Below are 22260 nucleotides of genomic sequence, written 5' to 3' on the forward strand. Positions count from 1 at the left end.
TGCAGCCCTCGTTGGCAGTAATAATGACAGCTTCCCATTAAGTAGTACTCAGTACCAGGAACTCTTTTGGGGCTTGGCAGGGATTCACTAATTTCATCCTCACAACAACTCTAGTGGATATGGACTACTATTATCCCCATTGTATAGATGGGCTAACGTGAGGCACAGTCAGGCTAAACCACTTGACCAGGTTATTTTCCCAGTAAGGAGTAGAACTGGCATTTAAATCTTGGTAGGTCTCACTCAAAAATCTGTGCTTTTATTTTCTGTGCTACAACCTCTGGAAGCCTGGTTTGCTTTTTTGCTTCTTCTGCTTGATGTCTTGACCCTAACTGGTGTGAAATTTGATCTGTCTCTGATTAATCCTCATGCTGATCATTCGCATAGAGAACTTCATTCCCAATAGTACTTTATGGATCCCTCATGGGGTCTCTTGTGTGAGAACTTGTTTATGAAGGAGCAACTGTGTACGTGAGGGGGAATGACTCTCATGAGCTTCAAACCTTGTCCCAGGTCTCTACTCCTTGCCTCATTGCCTTCCCACACACCAAGGGTCAGAGGATCCTTGGAAGGGCGCCAGTGAGCCACAAGGTTCGTGATGCTGTTCTGTGTGTCCATCAAAGTCCACCAAAGCACTGGTCAGAAGTTAAGACAGGCAAGCATTGCCTGGTTCCAGTTCACCCCTAAAAGAAAGAGTTGGTAGATGTCATCACAGGTGGCACAGATCCAATAAATGACAAGTAATGTAAAATGGCTGAAAATATAAATAAAACCTCACACAAACCTCAATCTACATGAATAGACTAAGGGCCCTACTGCTTTCACTGTTTATGGTAGATCTTAATGTGTGTCTTTATTATTAATTTTTAACCTTGAGAGAGAATCTGCAGGATCTTAAATGTTCAATTTGATGAGTTTGACAGTTACAGCCACACATTTGCATATGAGACAGATTCTGTAAGCCCAGGAAACTTTCTTGCTTCCTGTCCCACTGCATTTCCAGCCACTTCTGCAAAAGGTTTATGTTGGTGTAACAGTGGGGTTCTTCCGAGCTAGACTGGCATTCTTGGTCACTAACCTGTGTCATGCACTTTGTACCCATCACTAACCCAGAGGACGAGTCCTCACAAGTGGGTGATGTAGGCTAGAGACAGCTCCTTGCAGTGGCAGAGCTGGAGGCACTAAAAGCTGAGGTCCTGGCAGCCTGTCTGGGGAGAATCACCTGCCTCTAAAATCATGCCTGTTCTACTTATTTTGTTTCTAGACCATGACCCTAGTGAGTCTTGCTAGACTTTCTGAATTCATGTCCCAAAGAAAGGTGGTCCAGAGCAGGAAATTCACAAGAAAGTTCTTGGTGATGAATTGAGTCTTATTGACAGCATTTCATTGATTTACTGTTCTCAGTGACCTAAATTCAAATGGTCTTGGCAGCTACCTTTTATGGTGCTTGAAGTGGGACAAAAAGAAAGGCAAGAGATTGGGCTGGACCAGGAGGCACCCACAGGATTCAGCATGGTGTTAGATATTGGGGGAGGTGCCCAGGAGCTGTGCTCGTCGGGGAAGCCTCTGTTGGAATTCCATCAGAGGTCAGCTCTGTATAGATATATAACTCCTGTGGGCTGCACATCTTCATCTAATGACTGTGATTCATGCATTTTCTGTCTCTTCATTATGGGTAAGTTCAAGTAAGATATGAAGAACTGAGAGCTCTGAGAGTGTGTAAAGGTGATGAAGTCTTGGGGAACATTGTATGTTCAAGTCGCTTAAGGTCCCTGAAGAAGCTGAATGGGTAGGGGAGAAAACATAGGAGAGTTTGGGATCGTCAGCCATTTTCCCGGTTCTACTACGCTTGAAATTTCACCCTTACACATTCCTTCTTTGGATTTTTAAGGCTTTTCAGGCTTCCAAGTCTGCATCCAACTACCCAAACCTCAACACTCCTTTCCTTCCAACTAAAACCTGCTAAGCGCTTCTAAATGGAGTCAGCCAACTTTAATATTAAACACCCAGCACATACTGAGCTCTGTGAAGATTGTGAACATGGAAACATAGTTCCTGCCCTCTAGGAATTTACAGGAGGTCACGTCACTTAGGATGGAGCAACATCCTAGGCAAGCTGTGTTCTCCGCTTTTCCTCTGCCAAACCCGACCAGTCCTCCTGCTTTTTTCCCACATTCAGTAGCTAATTCCGAGCTGCCTCTCTGCAAGGACCCATGGGCCAGGCTCAGGGAAAAAGATCTTCTCACCAGTTTCTAAGAGAAGATAACAAATCAAGCATTACTATATCTTTTGAAGGAGTTTTATGTTAATCTGATAGTATTGTGTTCCCGATGGATGGATGGATGGATGGATGGATGGATGGATGGATAACTTTCAAGAAACATACATAACTTTCATCTGCATAACAGTGCCCTGGGAGTTTTCTTTTTTCTTTTTTAACTAAAATCTAGAGTGTATTTGGATGCCACCAACTCTTTCATACATTTCCCTGGTCTGTCCCAGCAGCTAGACGGGAGTTCAGCATTTGCCACTTTGTCATCTGAGTTCTCAGACCCCTCTGATCTGTGACAGTTTTCCAGTCTTTGCTTTTTCATGACCCTGGTAGTCTGGACAAGTTCTGCTCAGGTGTCCATAGATAGTCCCTGAGTAAGGGCTTGTCTGATATGTTTCTCATTACTATAGGACTCTGTGGATCCTGGGAAGGGACAGCATAGTACCCTCTTGCCCTGACACGAGTGCAGGTGAGCCGCATGCCTGGAGGTGTCCACCTGGTCACCTGGTTGAGGTGCGGTGTGGTCAGGTTGTCATCTGGTTGAGGTATGATGTTGGCAAGGTTTCTCTACTCTCAAGTTAGGCTCCTCCCCTTTCCATTCTTGGTTCTTTGAAGTGAAGTCACTGAGCAGCATCTTTGTAGCATCCCCAGCCTTAGCTGAGAGTATCTGCATGCATTACTGGATGAATGTATCCTGAACACAACCACCATACAGACCGTCTGTCACAACCTTATACTCAGTTCACCCTCACTCTGCACTCTGAGAGCATTAGCTCATTAATTCTAATTAGAAATGACAGCTGCATTTCACTATCTCTCACTTCACTGATCTGCCATTAGAGGAGATTTTTGTTTTTCTAAAAGCCCCTTGGTCTTCCCTTGACTTCTAGGCTGAGCATTCTGTAGCTGGAAACGACAGTATATGCTTAACCCACAGAGCCTGTCTGCAGCGTGCTTCTGAGGGGTGGTCTGACGGCCTTGGCGGGACTTGTCACACACACACTCACCGCCTTTGTGCTTGCTGTACTTCCTGCTTTCCAGGGGAACATTATCTGGTGTCGTTTAAGGGAGCACATGTTGTGAGAATAGCTTGGATTTTCGTCTATTATGTTACAAGCTCTAACAGAACGCCTCTCTCTAAGCCGATTATGAGATATGATTAGGCAATGCCTGGATCCTCACACCTGCAGGATTTGGTTCCCAGGAGAACAGAGGGAGGCTCTGGAGGAACTAGATTGGATGTGATATGTGTTGTGAGTGAATGGCCTGGGACTTACACCTTTGTCTTCCCTGGTGACTGGCAGGTGGCATTTGCAGCTGATCTAATTGGTTGTCTGAAGATCTTGAAGGAAACACCAATTCAAGCACAGCCTCAGTCTCCCTTGTTCTTTAACAACATGGCTTCCTTCTGACACCAGAGGCATGGTGGAGGGGGAGAGGAGTGAGGAGGTTCCCCCATACCGAGCAAGCCATCAGCCTTGCAGTGGGCACTGGCTGGGGTCCTCCAATTCACTTCAGTTCTGACCCTGTCTAACCTGGACACCATGTCAGATCCCACAGGCTCAGGGCTGCGTGAGTCCCAGGTGGTTTTACCTGTGTTTCTGCCCTACAGGGGATGAGTCCAGATGTCTACAAGCCTATCCTTGGGTTCAAGCAATGTTCTATGCTTAGTGTCACTGGTAATATTGTTGTTAATTTATAGCATAACATTTCTAATATATGCAGTAAACATGTTTACCAGTTTGTGATCCTTTGGAACAAAGGATAGAGATGAAAAGATGCACAGGGAAAGGGGTGTGGAATTTCCATGCCCTTCTGGGGCACATTGTGTGTTTGGCCATTGGGAGCTCTCTGGACCCCGTCCTGTTGGATTTTCCTCGTGATTACATTGCAAAAAGGTGATAACTAATGGACCAGGTGCAGGAACTCAACGCTGCCTGCCTATTCAATTCCTTCAGCTTTGCTTTCTCCTGTGTGGAGAAAGGACTTCTCTGGTATGATGAGGGTCATGTGACATACTGAATCTCTATTCCCTGCCTTGCAAAGTTGTGAGCTGGGAAACATGGATTGGAACCCATACTCTCACAAGCTATCCAACATTCATTTGTGCCAATGTAATCTGAACCAGGCATTTCTAGGGGAACTGACCCCTCCTTGGCCCCAGAGGTTCAGAGCATTTGCCCTGCTTGCTCGTGATGGCATAGGGAAGTGCACTTGACCTGAAACAAGTCATGAGTCAGGGCAGCTGGGGGCTTCGAGGATGAGCTATAGAGAGAAGTGCAGTGGTTCCCCTGTTTGTGGACATTGTCCTGCATGGCTGTGATGGTCCCAGCTGTGGGAACTGCCACCTCCAGCTAGAGAGAGAACCCAGGAGAAGCTTAGGATGGGAACTGCGCTGTGCTATGGTTGCCGGTTTTATGAAGCTGTGAATGTGCTTCCTGTGTAAGTCAGGTTGCATTTCTCATGACCTGTAGCCACAGGCATGTGTGTGACACAGAATTATCAATAAATATTTCTTGTGTTGATTTCAGACCTCTTTGGAAGAAGAGATTGAGAGAAGCGCTGCTTCACTTTGGGAAAGGGATTTCATTCAGGTTAGAAACATTTTAAAGACTGGTTTTTATTCCTGTTCAGACACTTACTCATGGAATGTTATTTTGGCATTGTCCTTGGCTTGAGGCTATCCAGTCCAGCAGAGTGTTTCATACTAGTGTGACCATGATATGCTGAGAGACCTTAGGGAGTGTCAATTACAGCCTCTTGTGACATGGGCAACTTCCATGTTTTCAGTTCCTCCACCTTGCCTTCCCCTGCCACATCACTTTTGCTCCCCTACCTGGGGTGTCTCCTGGATGCACAGTTGGTTCTATCTGTGTCTGTGCCTCCAGCACTTCTTGCAGTACATGAATCCACCCCCTTCTAGAGCTTCACCCTAGTCTCCCATGCAGATCCTGTTGGTTGCCTCAAGATATTGACCTTGGCGATTTTATTTCTTCCCAGTGCTCTGCCTGCTGGTCCCCATAGCTATGCAATCCCAAGACTGTTATTCTTCACTGAATCCCATCTCTAACTTGAGCTGGGTCACAAACACCTTGTCATTACACTTGCCTTCCTCTGCAAGACACTTCCTCTTTGTTTATTCTACATCCTAAGAAAAGGATCTATGATTTGGGGAAGTCATAAATCTTAGCCCAGTAAGTACATTTCTTTTATCTCTTGGTCAATGATCTAGTATTTTCTAGCTGGTTCTAATCCATCTTTTTCTTGCCCCTTTGCCTTGTCCTTGCGAGCTTCCAGGAGTCAGATTGGGGAGTTGTTTCTCTACAGAAGAAAACGTGGGCATGTGTCTCTTGCTGGGTTGAGGGGAAAAGGAGGGCAATATTTACAATTACCAATGGTGGTAACCATAACTGCATTGATTTTATACTCATTTTTTAAAGACTTGCTTAACTTTATCATAAAGTGAAATATATAGAGAGGAAGAGAGACAGAGAGGAAGATCTTGCATCCATTGATTCATTCCCCAAGTTGCTGCAATAGCCAGAGCTGTGCTGATTCAAAGCCAGGAGCTTGGAGCCTCTTCTGGGTCTCCCATGTGGGTGCATGGACCCAAGGCATTGGGCCATCCTTGACTGCCTTCCCAGGCCACTATCAGGGAGCTGGATTGCCGGGATTAGAACCGGCACTCATATGGGATCCTGATGCATGTAAGGTGAGGCCTTTAGCTGCTAGCCTACTGTGCCAGGCCCTAAACCCCAAGGTCTTAAGCTCTCTGTCCTGCAGCCTCTGGGCTATATATATATATTTTTTAAATCTGCTCCCTCGCCTCTTGGCTCTTCTGATCACTGTTCTTGGTTATGCATTGTGTCCTGTTTCCATGATCCATGGTGACCTGTCCCAAGATAATAATGAAGAGTCTTGCATGCAGAGAAGCACTAGTCTGGGTGGTTGAGATGGCAGACAGAAAAGCCAGAAGGATGGATTGGGCTGGCAGTCAGACACATAGCAAGGTGGCCTCATCTGAGTTCTTTTAGGAATTGTTTGCAGTCACGTGCTATGGGCTTCTGTCCATCATTACCAAGGCCTGTTGTCATCTGCCCTGCACAGCCATGCTCTTGTCTTGCTATGAAAGAAAAAACCCAGAATTCATATTCTGAAACTGTCTTGAAATTGTGTCACTCCCTTTTCTGGCCTGGTGAAGCACTGAATAAGCTATGGGGGTCATCTTTGATGGGTTTGTAGATAATTGCTTAATTCTGCTGGACCATGTAATAAGAAACCACCTAATGAGTCCTTGTAGCTTCTCATTAACCACCTCTGAAAACACACTATTCCTTACTTAACGCCCCATGTAATTAATTTTTCTGTTTAGTATCATGGAAATTTTTCTTTCAATAAAATGCCTTTCCCTAATCAAAAATGAGAATTGCCTGAGTGATTCTATATTCCTTTTTAGCCTTTTGAAAAATGGGATTTATTTGACACTGGAAGATAGTAACCATTTCAACTCAGGATCATAGTGGATTATTTTAACCCATTTCCCTCCTTCTCCCTACTGGTGGGCTCGTGGCTCCATTTCCAGCTTTGATGTTTTAAATGGCACGATGTTTTATCCTAGGTTATAGAAAATCCTTCTTCAAAGTATATAATAATTTACAACCCCACTTGTCCTTGTGACAGTAAGACAGTAAGTAGTGCGGAGTCAACATTGAGAGCAACTGCTTGCCTTACTGTCCTTGGATGTTCTTGTTGTCTGTTATCTAAGAGTGTGGCCTGTCTGCAGTGGGGAGACCTTGAAAGCACACGTTCTCTTCCTTCTGCCTAAAAGCAACTCATGGGATCCTTGCGCCGGAGAAGCCAGAAGGAGGGTTTTGGTTCATCAGACTAGGTAAGATTAGTCACAGGAATAGATGCCTTCTAGTGGATATTTGTGTGCCAGCTACTACCCTGAGTATTTTTGTAGGCTTGCTATGTCCCCTTCTCTGCCCTGTGAGATACATCTTATTACGGGGCTAGGACACCAAGGCTCCAAATGGGTCAAGTGACTTGCCAGCACACACAGTGAGTGAGAGGTAAGACCAAGACTGAAACATGTTCATCTGTGGCTGACAAGTGCACTCGTTATACTTTGCCATAATTGCTTCCTTGGTGATGATAATGTTCATACAGTGGTATCAGGCACCATCTCTTCTATGTGCTGAGTACTGTTCTAAGTGCTTGGTATGTGTCAATGTGGCACATTATCAGAGCCCTTTACAACAGAGTCACAAGAGGGAGGGGAAAAAACATGAGAGATTGGATGAACGTGTCTGCTTAGCACACTCAGGGAGTGAGTAGTTCTCAGAGTTGGCTTGGGATGCCAGTTTACATGACACCTTCAACAAAGATTGGCCCATTTTTTGAAAAGTGACAGAGTAGCATTAAAGGACTTCTTTTAAAAAAATATTTATTTATTTTTATTGAAAAGTCAGATATACAGAGAGGAGGAGAGACAGAGAAGAAGATCTTTTGTCTGATGACTCACTCCCCAAGTGACCCCAACAGCCGGTGATGCGCCAGTCCAAAGCCAGGAGCCAGGAACTTCTTCCAGGTCTCCCATGCAGGTACAGGGTGCCAAGGCTTTGGGCTGTCTTTGGCTGCCTTCGAAGGCCACAGCAGGGAGCTGGATGGGAAGTGGAGCTGTCGGGATTAGAACTGGTGCCCATATGGGATCCCAGGGCGTTCAAGGCGAGGACCTTAGCCACTAGGCTACCTCTCTGGGCCCAGGACTTGTTAAGTCTTATTGGTAGCAACATGAGGGAAGGTGAATCACAGGAGATTAAGAGGGAATTTGTTGGTGCTGGTTCAGTGGTATAGCATGCTAATCCTCCACCCTTTGGTGCTGGCCTTCCATATGGTCACCAGTTCAGGTCCCAGTTGCTCCACTTCCAATCCAGCTCTCTGCTTATGGTCCAGGAAGGCAACAGAGAATGTCCCAAATGGGAGACTGGAAGGAAACTCCAGGCTCTCAGCTTTGGATCAGCTCAGCTCTGGCTATTGTGGTCATTTGGGGAGTGAACCAGCAGATGGAAGATCTTTCTGTTTCTCCTCCTCTCCCTGCAGAAATCTGCCTTTCAAATAAAAATAAATTATATATATATGAGGGAGTTGGTAAAACTTGTCAATGTGGACTCCTCCTGTCTCACCTCCAGACCAGGGAGGGTCCAGAGTTGGCCTCAGTTCCCTTGGTCAAGGGAGACAGGGTACTTTTGTCACTACCAGTCCAAATCTTGCTTTTAGATAGAATGAGGATGAAGAATTCTCCTGCATGTGTGTCTTCTTGCTTGTCTGCAGCTCAGTAGTCATGGATATTTTGGAGGGTAAGGCTCATTCTAGTCTCCTACAGGAGGTTCTCACACCGTCTTTATTCTACTGATGGAGAAACGAGGCACAACAGGGTTAAGTGACTTGACATGGGTCACATTGTACATGGCAGAGGCAGGACTTGAATCTTGACAGTTGGGCTTTGGCACTGTTTCTAGATGCCTGGGTTGTACTCTTATCGTTTAGCTCTGTAGCTGTGGAGGATGTACAAATGAGAAATCAGGGTAAGGTGGTGGTGCATGAAGCCTGGATCCTGGCACAGATCGGTTGCTGAATGTGTGAGAGATCAGGTCAGCTCCTTGCTGGGCCAACCAGCATCAGGGTTAGAAGAACAAAACTGCCCAGTTATTTTAACAGAGAGCATTTAATAGAGGGACTTGATTAGCCAGACAGGGAGACCTGCAAAGGAACCTGGAGGTAGGCAGATGCACACCTACTGGAAACAGCTTCAGCAGGTATGGGAGAGTGGGAGGCTAGAACCAAGTCCAGTATCAGAATGAAGAGCCTGAGGATGCCCTGGTGATGCTGCAGGGGCAGTCCTACTCTTCTGGGACCATCCCACTGGTATCCCCCTGTTGGGATGCCAACTGTCAAGGAGCGGTGTGACTGATTTCTAGACCAGCTGAAGAGAGAATGGCGGTTCAAAGCTGAGAGGGTTGGGCAATGCCCTCCTCCATTGCTGCTTCCTTTTTGGAATGTGGTGAGATCAGACTGATGGTGTACATGGGTGATCGACACCCTGTTTTTCTCCTCAAATGAACAGATTATCAAGTTTATCTTCCTTTAGTCTCCAGTTGGTGCAAAGGGTCTTAAGGTCTAATCTCATGTCTTTTCCTTCTCATCCTGGTCTGTGCCTAGAGTGGCTCTAGGTGGGGGCCACTCATTCTATACCTGAGCTATTTAATTATCACATATTTGCAATGCTTACTTTACATATTTGTGAGACAGAGAGCTCACATCAGCTGGTTCATGGCCAAATATCACAGCAGCCTGGGCTGGGCGAGCTAAAGCTCAGGACTGGGAGCTCAGTCAACGTCGTCTCCCACATGGGTGACCTGCTGAAATCCATCTGAACAGGAAGCTGGGATCAGTGTGGAGCTGGGACTTGAACCCAGATATGCTGATATGGGATGCAGGCATCCTAACCAGCATCTTCACCACCAGGCCAGATGCCTGCCCAATTAATAGATAAAGGTGCATATGTAAATTATGTAATATTCATATGTTCACAGACCCAGTGCTGGGCCAGGGACCAGGAACAAGTAGCAAGACACACATGAGGCTTGGCCATGAAGGAGCTGATACTGTTGTTATGGGGGTGAGCTAAACCCAACAAGTAGGGGACAGTTTTCTTACACGATGAAATGTCCCAAATGCAGGGCCATGCAGTTAGCATTTGAGTTCAGGGAAGGGAATTAAAATTGAAAGTAGGAGGTTTTCCTTAGGTGGTTGTTTTTTCTTACCAACCTTCTATGTATTGCTATGGAGATATCATTTTCTCTAGTCTTTTTGGACTTAGAAAAGGAATTCTGCTAGCTCTAAAAGCTTCAAGTGCTGTGGTTATTCAGTAATATTCTAATGTCATGAACCCAACATTGTACAATTTCTTACATTAAGAAAAAGAAAGTGAATGTGGAGATGTCAGTCCAGGGGCTGCATTGTGGTGTAGTGAACTAAGCCACCACTTGAGAGACCTGCATCCTTATTGGAGTGACCAGCTTGAGTTCAATCTATTCTATTTCTGATCCAGGTTCCTACTAACGCACCTGGAAAGGCAGCAGATATTGATTCAAGTGATTGAGTTTCTGCCACCCATGTGAGAGACCCAGATGGAGTTTCTAGCTCCTGGTTTCAGCTTGGGTTCAACTCTGGCTGTTGCAGGCATTTGGGGAGTGAACCAGCAGATCTCTCTCTCTCTCTGTAGGTCTCTTACGCACGCATGAGCACACACACACACACACACACACACACACACACACACACACACACATTCTGCCTTTTGAATGAATGAATTGGCGAGTGAGTATTTTTATATAAAGAGAGCACCCAGCAATTCCTTGTTTGTGTAGAAGCCCCCTTGGGAGCAGCCCTGAATATGGCCTCACACACCTGCAGTGAAGGAGCCAGTAGAACCCATCTTTGGCTTGAGCTAGTTCACTGAGCTCCTTGCCCAGGCCTGAGCCAAGCTGTCGCCTTGCCTCCCTTGCCCCAGCGGGAGCTGCCCTGTACTCTAACAGCAGGGACATTGTTTCCAGCCTCAGCAGAAGGCTTCAAGGAGTCATTTAATGACACAGCTCTTGATCTTCCAGGTCTACCGGGAAAGATAAAGTGGCCCAGAGGAGAAGGTGGCATTTCTCTGGAGGCACCTGCTCACGTCAGCAAGGTTTAGGAACGCTGGCTTATGTCATTGAGCAGACTCTAGCGCTGGATCCCTTTGAGATGGTGATCACACCTTGGAGATGCAAGAACACTGACCCCTTGTGCAGGAAGGGGGCTTGTTCCCCATGGGAAGCCCTCAGCTCACTCCCCTCATCCCTGAATTGAGAAGTGTCAGTGACTTAAAGTTCCTGAATGCGAAATGCACAGCCTGATGAACTGTTTTCCAAGTGTGAATTCTATGTGACCAAAGAAAACTAGCAACTATTGCTAGTGCTCTAGAAGGCTTTTCCAGGCCCTCTCCCATTCTGGTCATAAAATGAATTTTATATGGCTTTGAACTTCATATAAATGAAGTCATAGAAAAAAATACTCATGTGTGCTTAGCACTTCTGCTGCATATTATGCAGTTTCATTTTTTAACTCATTGAAACTTTAGAAACTTTAGACAAGTGGCCTGAAGTACTGTGGCCCATTCATTACATGGCTCATTTATTATAATCCATACATGCATTCTGTAGTGCATTGAGAGGGATAGTTCTGAGTGCTGAACATAGAGATAGGAACATATCATTCCAGTCCTCAAGAAGTTCTCAGTGCAATGAGAAGAATTTTGGGTGGATAACCCAGCAAGACCACTAAGTACCCAGAAATCTGTATTGAAGACTGTGTGTTTCTGTGTGGGTGCTTTGAAGAGTCTGTGATGGGACGGCTCAAGGAAGGGGAGCTGATGCTAAAATAGAATATATTCGTGGACAGTGTTCTCAGCGTTTCTTACCAACAGAGCTGCACACCGCAAGAAGATAGGGAGAACTGGGGGTCAGCTTTTGCTTATTTCCTATGTGACTTTGTGGCCATAGACCTAGCAGGACATTGCTACTGAATTCTTGGCCCACCATCTCTAAGCATGAAAGGTCTTCTCTAAGTCAAGAGTAGTACATCTCTAACTTCCTACCCAGGCAGAGGATAGGAAGTAGCAGGTTACCATCTGGGTTGGTTTGATGGTACCTAGAAAGGCTGTGAAGATCCCTGGCACACAGCAATGCCAACTTCAGCAGGGATCCTGTGTGAAGCCCTCCAGCTTCTCTAAGTGTAGAGCCCTGTATGAATTCCTGAATCTATGTCCATCAGCTTGTTTCTTTGAGTAGATGGGACTTTTTCAAGATCTCTTTATCCTTCCAGGACCCAGGACTGCACATTGTGAGCCTGATGGTGTACATGAGCCTGGTAGAACCTGTGACTTGCTTCTCACCAATGGAATGAGGCAAATGTGATGGGAGTTCATTTACTTGACTAGACTGTATGACTTGCAACGATGATGTCATTTCCTGTGATCACGTGACAAGACCCTGTCATAGCTCATTGGCTAGCCTGCGAAGAGGGTTATCTGACAGGAAACTGGGTGGCCTCCAAGGCCCCAGTTCCCCACAGCTGCCGGGAGTTGTCTTCTGCCAACAACTGGAGTGGGCTTGGATTCTTTCCCAGTTAAGGCTCCAGATGAGCCTGCAGGCCATTTGATGCCTTGCTTACAGCCTCATGTTCCTGAGCAGAGCATCCAGCTATACCACGTGAAGGCTCCTGAGCTGCAGAACCGTGCTGTTTTCTGTGTGTCTTGCTCCAAAATGCTACATTGATGGTAATTTGTTTCACAGTGATACATAAGGCATACCCGCACTTCTCTTCAGACATGGCCTATGTCAAACAGCTTCCCAGATACTCTAAAACTGATGTTCCACATAGACTATGTAAAGCAATATCACATGATTTCTATTAGGTATTTTACTTTCACATTGTTGTCCACTCTTGAAGCAACAAAAGTGTTGTATCGCTTAGGACTTGGGTTAGTTGCCACAAAAAAGATCCTAAATCAGCCTCTTTTTCAATATTTGTGATGCCCAGGGCAAGAATGCAAATGGATAACAACATAGGTACAAGATTTGAAACTAAGAAGTTACTGTTGGATATAATATATTCTACTCTATTGTTAGTAAATGCCATTGTGACAAAATATGTATAAAGCTATCTTGATATTACTGAAAACATTAAAGATAATGAAATTTTATTATTATTATTATTATTAGGCATTCTGGACAATGTTTAGATAAAGCAATAAAATAGGTGTATAATTCAGAAATGAAGTATTCTGTCAAATGTTTACCCTTTGATGACTTCAGAATTGTCACTAATTTTGTTTAACATAGCTGGTATTAACAGGCTCTAAAAAATTAAATACATGTGCCGAATTTGAATATATTGTCATCAAAATGTAAACTTAAAGCAATAAATAAAAAATTAGAACTTATGTATTTAAGTATTTCAAAGACAGAGAACAGAGAAAGACAGCCAAGGTCAGACAGAAATTTCCCATCTGCTGGAAGACCACACCCCCATATTCTCACAACAGCCAGAGCCTGGCCAAGCCAAAGCCAGGAGCCTGAACTCGGTGCCCAGGAGTGCCAGAGACCCAGCCAGCCACTTAAGCCTCTCTCTGCCCCCTCCAGGGTGAGCACTAGCAGGAAATAGATAAGGGGCGTATCCATGACTCAAACCCAGACATTCTTTGCTAAATGTCCACCTTAGAAGCTTTAAATGAAGGTTTTCAAAAGTTGTTCTAAAAATAACCTTTTTTCTACCACAATGTATCTACCACAACTTAAAACCAAACACAAATTAGGAATAATCAGTGTTCTAGGTGAAAATGATTTCAGTTAGGCTGAAAGGTTTTAATGTTTTGAATATTTAATTGACTCTTACTCAACTTTTTTATTCAAAGGAAGCTGTTGTAACTTTTGTAGTTGGTAGCTGCCAGTGTGAGGAATCAACCTCATGTGCTCACATACCACCTCTAGACCAACCTGGATGTGTCTGTTCTGGAAAGCTCCAGGAGCCACCTAGTACTGCCAGCTCTTCTTCCTATCCACACAAACCTCTTGTCACTACCTCACTACTTTCTGGCAATGAATGTTCCTCCCTTCTGGGAGACAATGCTTCTCTATTATTCAGGAATCTGTCATGTTGGTAGCAGCCCAGAGGAGGCACTTGAGGGTTAATTTCCAAAAGTTGCCACGGCTCAACTTTCCCTGTACACTGAAGCTGCACCTGCCCCTGAATCTGTCCATGACCCTGACCATGCTCTTTCACTGCCCTTGGACAGAGTAGCCCTTTGTTCTGGGGACTAGGACAAGAGGTGGGGAGAATGTTTCCCTGGGGCCTGAACAATGTAGCTTAGGCAAGTTGATGCTTGGTTACCACTGGTGCTTTGTGGGTGCTGAGCCTCGGTCCCCGGGGTGCCCATGAACTCGCATATATTCGTGTGTGTGTATGTGTGTGTGAGAGAGAGAGAGAGAAAACAAGCAAGCATTCCAGGGCTTTCTGGTGGGTAGAGTCCAGTGCTCAATTTTAATTGGGGGAAGTAGAGCTGCTGTCCCACATGTAATTTGCTTAAACAACATGTAAGTTTATTCCTTTCTCATGTAATTGGGCAACATGGTGAGCTGGCCAAGGCACAGCAGTTTACTGGTCCCAGGATCAAGACAGTTCTCACCTGGCTTGCACATAGATTAGTCAGAAGGAAGGTAAGGGCCTGAATCCGAAGCTGCATTATTTCAACTGACAGTCACTTTCATGAAAAGATACAGGGTTCCCCTATGTCAGTTGTACTTAATTAAAGCAGCAGCCAGGAGGAAACACTTCAGGGTACCACATTGCAGGCCGGATACTCTCTAGAAGGTGAAGCTAAGCTTCCCTCTTTCAAAACACCTGCTGGAGAAATTGGGCTGAGCTGAGATGCACAGCCAGCCACATGCTAGCAATTTTGAGCACTCATATGGGCTCCAAGACACTTTTCAGTAAAAACAAAGGTTGTGGACTAGAAGACAACTGTTTTCAAACTGGGTTCCAAGGAATCTTAGGGTTTCTTGGTTGTCTTGTCAGGTGCAGGGTGCTGGCTTGGAGTCCTTCTTGCCCTGTATATCAGTAATGGCAACTCCATTCTGATTGGTTATATGTTGCATGAGTGTTTTTTGGGAAAAGGAAAAAAGACAAGGGAAAGAAACAGGGCTTCTGCTTAAAGAAAAGTTTTTGAATGCCTGGATGAAGAAGCTACCAGCAGAGGCATTGTGGTGTCGAGTCAGGTGGCCTACGTTTAAGTCCCAGTGCACATGGGCCATTGGCGATACTTCGGGCTCATATCCCCACCTCATCTGTAAAGTACTGTTGTCTTATAACATTTTGTCACTGTTTTCTCCCTCTCAGGATTGTCTTGAGGCTTACCTGGGATAATTCATGAATGAGGAATTGACACAATTGGGCATAAAGTACAATGAGCTTCTTCTCTAAGGTTTTGGCTTTTGATTGTAAGACTTTGTGTTTCCACGAATTTCTGTGCTATGTGAAGGACCCTCATAGGAACAGAGTCATCATTTGTGGATTTTTCTCTTCACGGTTGGGTTTTTGCAGTTTTTCGTAGAATGAGGCACACTGCCGTTTGCCCTTAAGCAAGATGTAAGATCCTGTAATTTCAAAGGCATTATTGAAATAACTTTCTTTTTAAGCACACAAAACAATTTTGATCTCCTAAACCAAGGCACAAAAGGATTGTGTTTTAATGCTATGCAGGGTAGAAAAATACAGTTCCGAATCTAAAGCTCTTTAAATAGTTAAGGAGAAGGCTAAGCAGGATAACCCTGTGGAATTACAGTTTGTCAAATGTGACTTCCCAGGGATTAGACCTGACTTTGATTTTAGTCTCCTGCTTATTCCAGTTTGTTAAACTCTTGACAAACTCCAGATGGGTTCACTCAGTCCTTCATCATAGCAGGTCACTACCCAGGGCCCAGGAAGCTATTGCACTGACCGCAAGAACTTGGGGCTCCTTGGTGTTAGCTCTCTTCCTGGGCCACCTGGACATCCTTGAGAATGGGATGGAACAGACAGGGCAGGTCCTCTGGTCCCTCCCACCCATCTTGTGATTTACAATCCCCCTGAGAACATTCCTGGTTCGCCTTCACTCTGATTTGTAACGCTAAGATCTTAAGCCACGCCCATTCATCTTGTTCTCCATCTCTTCAACTATGGGAGTATTTCAGAAAGTTCACAAACAATGGAATGAGGTTTATTTTGGTACAAACAGTTTAAAATCTCAGGGTTGGCACTGTGGCACCACAAATTAAGCCACTGCCTGCAATGCAAAGATCCCATACAGGAGTACTGGTTCAAGTCCCAGCAGTTTCGCTTCTAATCCAGTTACCTGTTAATAAGCCTAGGAAAATGGCAGAAGATGGCCTGAGTGTATTTTACTCATGTGAAATACCAGGATGGAATTTCATGCTCCTGACTTTGTTGTTGCTTCTACTGTTGTGCAACCATTTGGGGAGTCAATCAGTGAATGAAAGATCTCTCTCTCTCTATCTGACTCTGCCTTTCTCTGTCACTGTGCCTTTCAAATAAAGCAATTTGGGGCCCGGCATGATAACATAGCAGCTAGCGTCCTTGTCTTGAATGCGCTGGGACCCCATGTGGGTGCTGGTTTTAATCCCAGCAGCCACTTGTTGGGGCATGAATCATCAGACAGAAGATCTTCTTTGTATCTCCTCATCTCTGTATTTCTGCCTTTCCAATCAAAATAAAAATAAGTCTTTTAAAAATGAAGCAAATTTTTCATAATAACACTCTAAGCATTTTTTGTAATACACATTTTCCGTGAACTCTGTGAAGACCCATCTATGCATGAACAACCAGATTTTTACACTTACATGGATAAATTTCTTAATTCTGTCTTTCTATGAACTTTTAGATATACCCTCATATTTATGCAAGTATTTATTAGAAAATCAAATTAAGGTGTGAAAGAAGATTCTTCGTGTAAGTCGGAACTCCTCTCTAAGGGAGTACCTGGCTCCTGCAGGGGTGAGGGTCTCTTCGCTGGTGGAAGTGTTCAAGGATGCACAGTGACAGTCTGTCAGGTGTGTTGTGGAAAGGACTCTGGTGCTGGATAAAACCTTAGCATCAGTTCTGCACTAAGACTTTAGTATTCTATGAACAACACCATGAAGAAACTTCAAAACCCTCATGGGAAATAGACTTTCAAACATTGATCTTGATGTAAAAGTTTTTTTTTTTTTAATTTTTGTTAGCAAGGCAGATCAAATTTATGGAAATAAAGAAAGACACAGAGAAGATTCTTCCATCTTCTGGTTCTCTCCCCAAATGGCTACAATGGCCAGAGCTGAACCAGTCTGAAGTCAGGAGCTTCCTCTAGGTCTCCCATGTGGGTGCAGGATCCCAAAGCTTTGGGCTGTCCTCTGCTGCATTCCCAAGGCCATAAGCAGGGAGCTAGATGGGAAGTGTAGCAGCCAGGACATGAACTGGTGCCCATATGGGATCCCAGTTCTTGTAAGGTATGAGGATTAGCCAGTTGAGCCATTGTGCCAGTCCTGATGCAAAAGATTTTTAAAGTATATGCATAATTGTCTCATTGTTTACATTTTCTAAGATCTTTGGAAGACCTCTGGCATACACAGCTCTGGAATTGTATTTCTCCTACATAGCTTCATTAAGATGATCTTAAAGCTAATGTGGCTGTAACTATTGAGATACAAAGCTAGGGTGCCCCTTGTCCAGTGGCCAATTTCATGTTTCAGATAAAACTGGAGGTACATGCTGTATCTTTTGCCTTGGAGAACGCTAGTGCATTTGAAGTGTCTCTAAGATGTTATCAAGGGAAGGGTCAAATCTGTTTCCATCCCCAGAAGTGCTAGAGAGCACAGCCAGAAGGTGCCAGTTCCTGGCCTGGTGAGAAAGCCCTTGCCGCACCCAGCAGGAGTCACCTCTCCATGGCTGCAGCAGGACCCAAGAGGAGCGCCCTCTGAAGGAAGGAGGTTTAATTGAGTTGCAGTTTGGGAGGTTTGCAGACCAAGCTTAGGGAGCCTTGGTGAGGCCAGGGATAGCAGAAGAACACAGTGAGCTGGGAAGCAGAGTCAGGGAGCTCACGCATGCAGGTGGTCCCTCCAAGTAAAGCTGCTATGATTCAGTCACAGTGCTCCAGATGGGCTAAGCCCACATCCTGTTAGGACCAACACCAGCTCATGACCTTGAGACTCCCTTGTTGGTTTGAGCTGTCTGACAGGCAACATGCTAAACACACAGCCCCTTGGGGACTCCCCGCCTGGCTATGGTAGCTGCCCTTCTGGGTGTGTCTTTGATAGAAGTAAAGCCATTACATGTTACCTAGGCCAGAAGGGGAACATAAACCTGGCAGGTGGTAAAGTATTCATTTTAATTAGGCCATATTCCTCTGTATAGAAGGCTATTTGAAGGATCTCAGATGAAGACTCAAATTTCTATAAACCAAGAATAACGTGACCCAATTAGCGATTGCTAGCTTAAGGTATACGAGACCTTGACATTCTACATTACTGAGTCTGCAGTTGGCACACACTTCATCAGAAAAGGTGAAATAATCCACTGTGGTTTGGGTTGCTGTGAGTCATTGTGATGTTTACCTAGCATATCCAAGTTCAGCTTAAAGTGGACCCAGGAGAACCTCTTGGCTTGACCAGTGAGACACACCAAACTTAGGGCACTCTCTGAACTGTGCCTTCCTTCTGCAGTGGGCACTCCTGCCCTGCATGGATGCCCACTTGTAGTGCCAAACTTCCCCTGATGCATGATTTAGACCCCTTTATTCTTGTATCAAAGTCAAAGTGACTTTCTCCTTTCACCTCTGCAAGTCCTTTCTCTCTGCTGTGCCAGGGAGAGAGGCACTATGGCCCCTGGCCGGTCCTCAAGAAGGCAGGAGTGTGTGTGGCTTTGGACTGCATGGCTCGGCCACCAGCCACGACTTGGAACTAGGATGCCAGTTCTTCCAAGGGAGGGTGGGCCGTGCAGCCTCACTGTTTGGGTTGGCGTCAGCAGCCATGCACTTTGCTCTTGCTGAGGCCTGAATATTTATTTGTTCCAAAGATTATTTAGTTATCCTCAGGAATCCATGCTGTCCAGCCAACTTCTGTCTTCCAGTGTGGGTCCCCTAGTGGGGAGTATGACCCCCCTTCTCTCTCCAAAAGGGACCTTGCTGAGCATCTAGTTGGAAGTGTCACAGTAGGAAAGCCCAGTGGGACTCCTAGGATGACACACAGCCCAGTAAGGTAGCAGCAGAGCTAAGGCCCGAAGCAGGGTCCTGCTCCCACGTCACATTCTTTCCAGTGGGCCAGAGTACCTCAGGCTGTTGGGAGCACAGTGTTTCCTTGTTGAGTGAACGGCATATTCATAGGTCCCCTGTTTGGAAGTGCACAGGTGGACTCACGCTGTGTGGCTCTGATCTGTGGTACCTTCTATATGCATAAGATCGCTCTGGCTGGAACATTTAACTTTCTGCTCTGCCTACCCAGGGAGGGAAGGGATGGTTGTATATGCGCACTTGCCTTTAAAAAGGATAATATGGGGGTTGGTGCTGTGGCACAGTGCCTAAAGCCGCTCACTGCTTACTGCACCAACATTCCATATTGGGCTACCATACCAGTTAGAGTCCTGGCTGCCCTGCTTTCATGATGGCTTCCTGCTAATGGGCCTGGAAAAACTGTAGATGACAGCCCAAGTGCGTGGATACTTGCTGTCCACATGTGAGACCTGGATGTTGCTCCTGCCTCCTGCCTCCTGGCTCTGGCCTGGGCTAGCCTTGGCTGTTGTAGCCACTTGAGGAGTGAACCAGTGAATAAAAGATCTCTCTATCTCCCTCATTCTTTCTGCTACTCTGTCTTTCATATATATATATATGAAGCAAATTATGCTATAACAATCTTACATGCCAAAAAAATATCCATAAGCTAGCCTGCTCCTCTGCCCCATCAAACCAACTTTCAGTTTCCTCTTCTGTCTTATTAGCAATTATTCCTGGGTTTAGGTAAATCCTCTGTCTAATCAGTATTTCATCCTATTTTAGCCAAGTGGTCTCTTACTTGACTTGCCAAGAGTTGAAGCCTTTGAACACAACGAAGGAAGAAAAATAACACTTGATTTTCTCAGGCACTTGCTGTGTTACTTGGTGTCCCACATCCACTCACTCCTTTAATCAACCTTAGGAGGCCTTGGGGCATGTTCATTCCATGTTCCAGATGAGCAAAACTGAGGCTTCAGGAGAGTTAAGAAGTCATAAAGCTATGCTGCATGTGGAGCAGAGCGATAGGCAGACCAAGCCGGGCCGTCCTGATGACAGAGTCATGGTCACAGCCCTGGGGACCACAGCCTGACTCAGTGACATGGAGAGTCACAGCTTGCCCCAGTGTGTTGGGTGGCCATCAATTTGGCTTCCTCCAGACAGGCTATTTGCCAGAACCATGAAAGACTTGAGGCTTGAGGCATTTTTTTTTAAATCTTCCGAACTGGCAGTCAACACAGACAGGTCCCAGAGAGGCAGGAAGCGGGGATGACTGGCTGGGAGCATAGATGCTCCCAGGAGCAGGTGTCTTCCCTGAGTGAGGTTTTGTACGTGCTGTCCTTAACAATTCCCTGGAGTTCCTTCAATCTTTCCCTGCTCCGAGTATCTAGGATGTTCCCTGTCTGGACCATTGATTCAACACTTAACATTAACAAATGCCATCATTTTAAAGTGATTGATTGATTTGAAAAAGCAGAGAGATCGCCCACTCACTGGTTCCCTCCCCAAGTGCCCACGGTGGTTGTGGCTGTGCTGGGCCAAACGTGGGAGCCAAGAATTCAGCCAAGATCTCTCAAGTGGGATAGCAGGCACCCAACAGTGCCTGGCAGGGTCTGGATTAGCAGGAAGCAGAAAGCTGGCACTCAACCTGGGACATTGCAGCCCAGCATGCTTCCTAGGTGGTGTCTGAACCCTACATTAAAGCAGAGGCCATCATTTAATGACACCCACCAATACCTGCTGTCATATACCCTGCACCCGTGCTAGGCATGGAAGATGCTGGTCAGCTCCTACTGGTGTCTGTTCACTGCTGCCTGGGCTCCTAGGGCAAGCCCATCTTATCAACCAATAGCCTCTGGGATCCACTGTCACCTGGCAGGGTTGGGGAGGGGGGTGGCCTTTCTCCTGCCTGGGTTGTCATCCAAGAGTTGAGAGGGTATGCAAGCCAGGAGGGACCAGCTTAAACCTGAGTAAGAGCCAGGGCAGAAATGAGAAAGGAGACCTTGCAGGAAGGACTGCAGTTGGGCAAGTTCAACAGTGAAGGTGCCGCAAGGTGGCCTGTCTCCCTGGCTAGACTGGAGACTTGAGAGGGATGTGGTATCCAACCACAGCTTCTTCGGAGGCCTTGCCTGAGGCCCTTGCACATCAGAGGTGGTGACAGATGGGGCTCCCTAGGGAGGTGAGAGGCAAGGCATTTATTGGGGAGTAGGGCTTGGGAAAGAGGAGAAAGAAAGCAGGAGGGGAGGAAAGTGGGGCTGGGATGCAGTCTACAGAGAGCCTCCAGAAGCATTTCAAAATGCTGACATGGAGATGCCCCTAACCAGAGGGCCACTGTCCTTACATGCCATTTTGTCCTTGGATGCCGGCTTCCCAGGAAGGGATTGAGATGTGTGTCCAGATGGCTGTGTTCAGCCGACGCGGTCCTTGGTGAGGGCTGAGTGCCAAGGCCAGCAGCTGGGGCCAAGGGCCTCCTCCCTCTCCACCTCCCTCCCTCTCTCCCTCCTCTTCCTGCTTCGTTCCTTCCTCTCTCTGTGTCTCTCCTTCTCTTCCTTTGCTTCTCTCCCCTTTCCACGTTGAGTACAAACATCACTCACACCGCTAGGCTACACCAGTTAATGAGCGTTGGGGGAGCAATTAAGGACCCTTGTGGTTGGATGAATGGCATCCTTTCAGGCACTGTCCCCCAAAGATTTGTATCTTCCAGGGGACAGGACCCTTGCAGTAATACAGTGACCTCTTGTGTGTATGCATAGCTGTAAGTAAATTCAGAAGACAGCAAGGAAACCAAGATAACTTGATTATCTTGGACATCCTCTCTTAGCCCAAGCAGAGCTTGAGGGGCTTGCCAGGGAGCACTTGTGCCTTCTGTTGTTCCAGAGATGGGGACACAGAGGTGAGGTCAGTCCTCTGACATGGCTTTCAGGATGTGAAGCCACAAGCTTGAGTTCCTAGTGCCGGGAGAGGTGGGATTACTGCAGAGCTGTGGCCCTTTACAGTGGGTCAGTTCCATCCAGCTCAGCCCTGACCTGTCCCACCTGCCCCCTCTCTGTACCGTGCACGGTACCATGATCCCCCATCAACCACAACACTTGTGAGT

The sequence above is a fragment of the Ochotona curzoniae genome, unplaced genomic scaffold (assembly GCF_017591425.1).
Source record: "Ochotona curzoniae isolate NIBS_2020 unplaced genomic scaffold, NIBS_Ocur_1.0 contig_43, whole genome shotgun sequence".
NCBI classification, from domain to species: Eukaryota; Metazoa; Chordata; class Mammalia; order Lagomorpha; family Ochotonidae; genus Ochotona; species Ochotona curzoniae.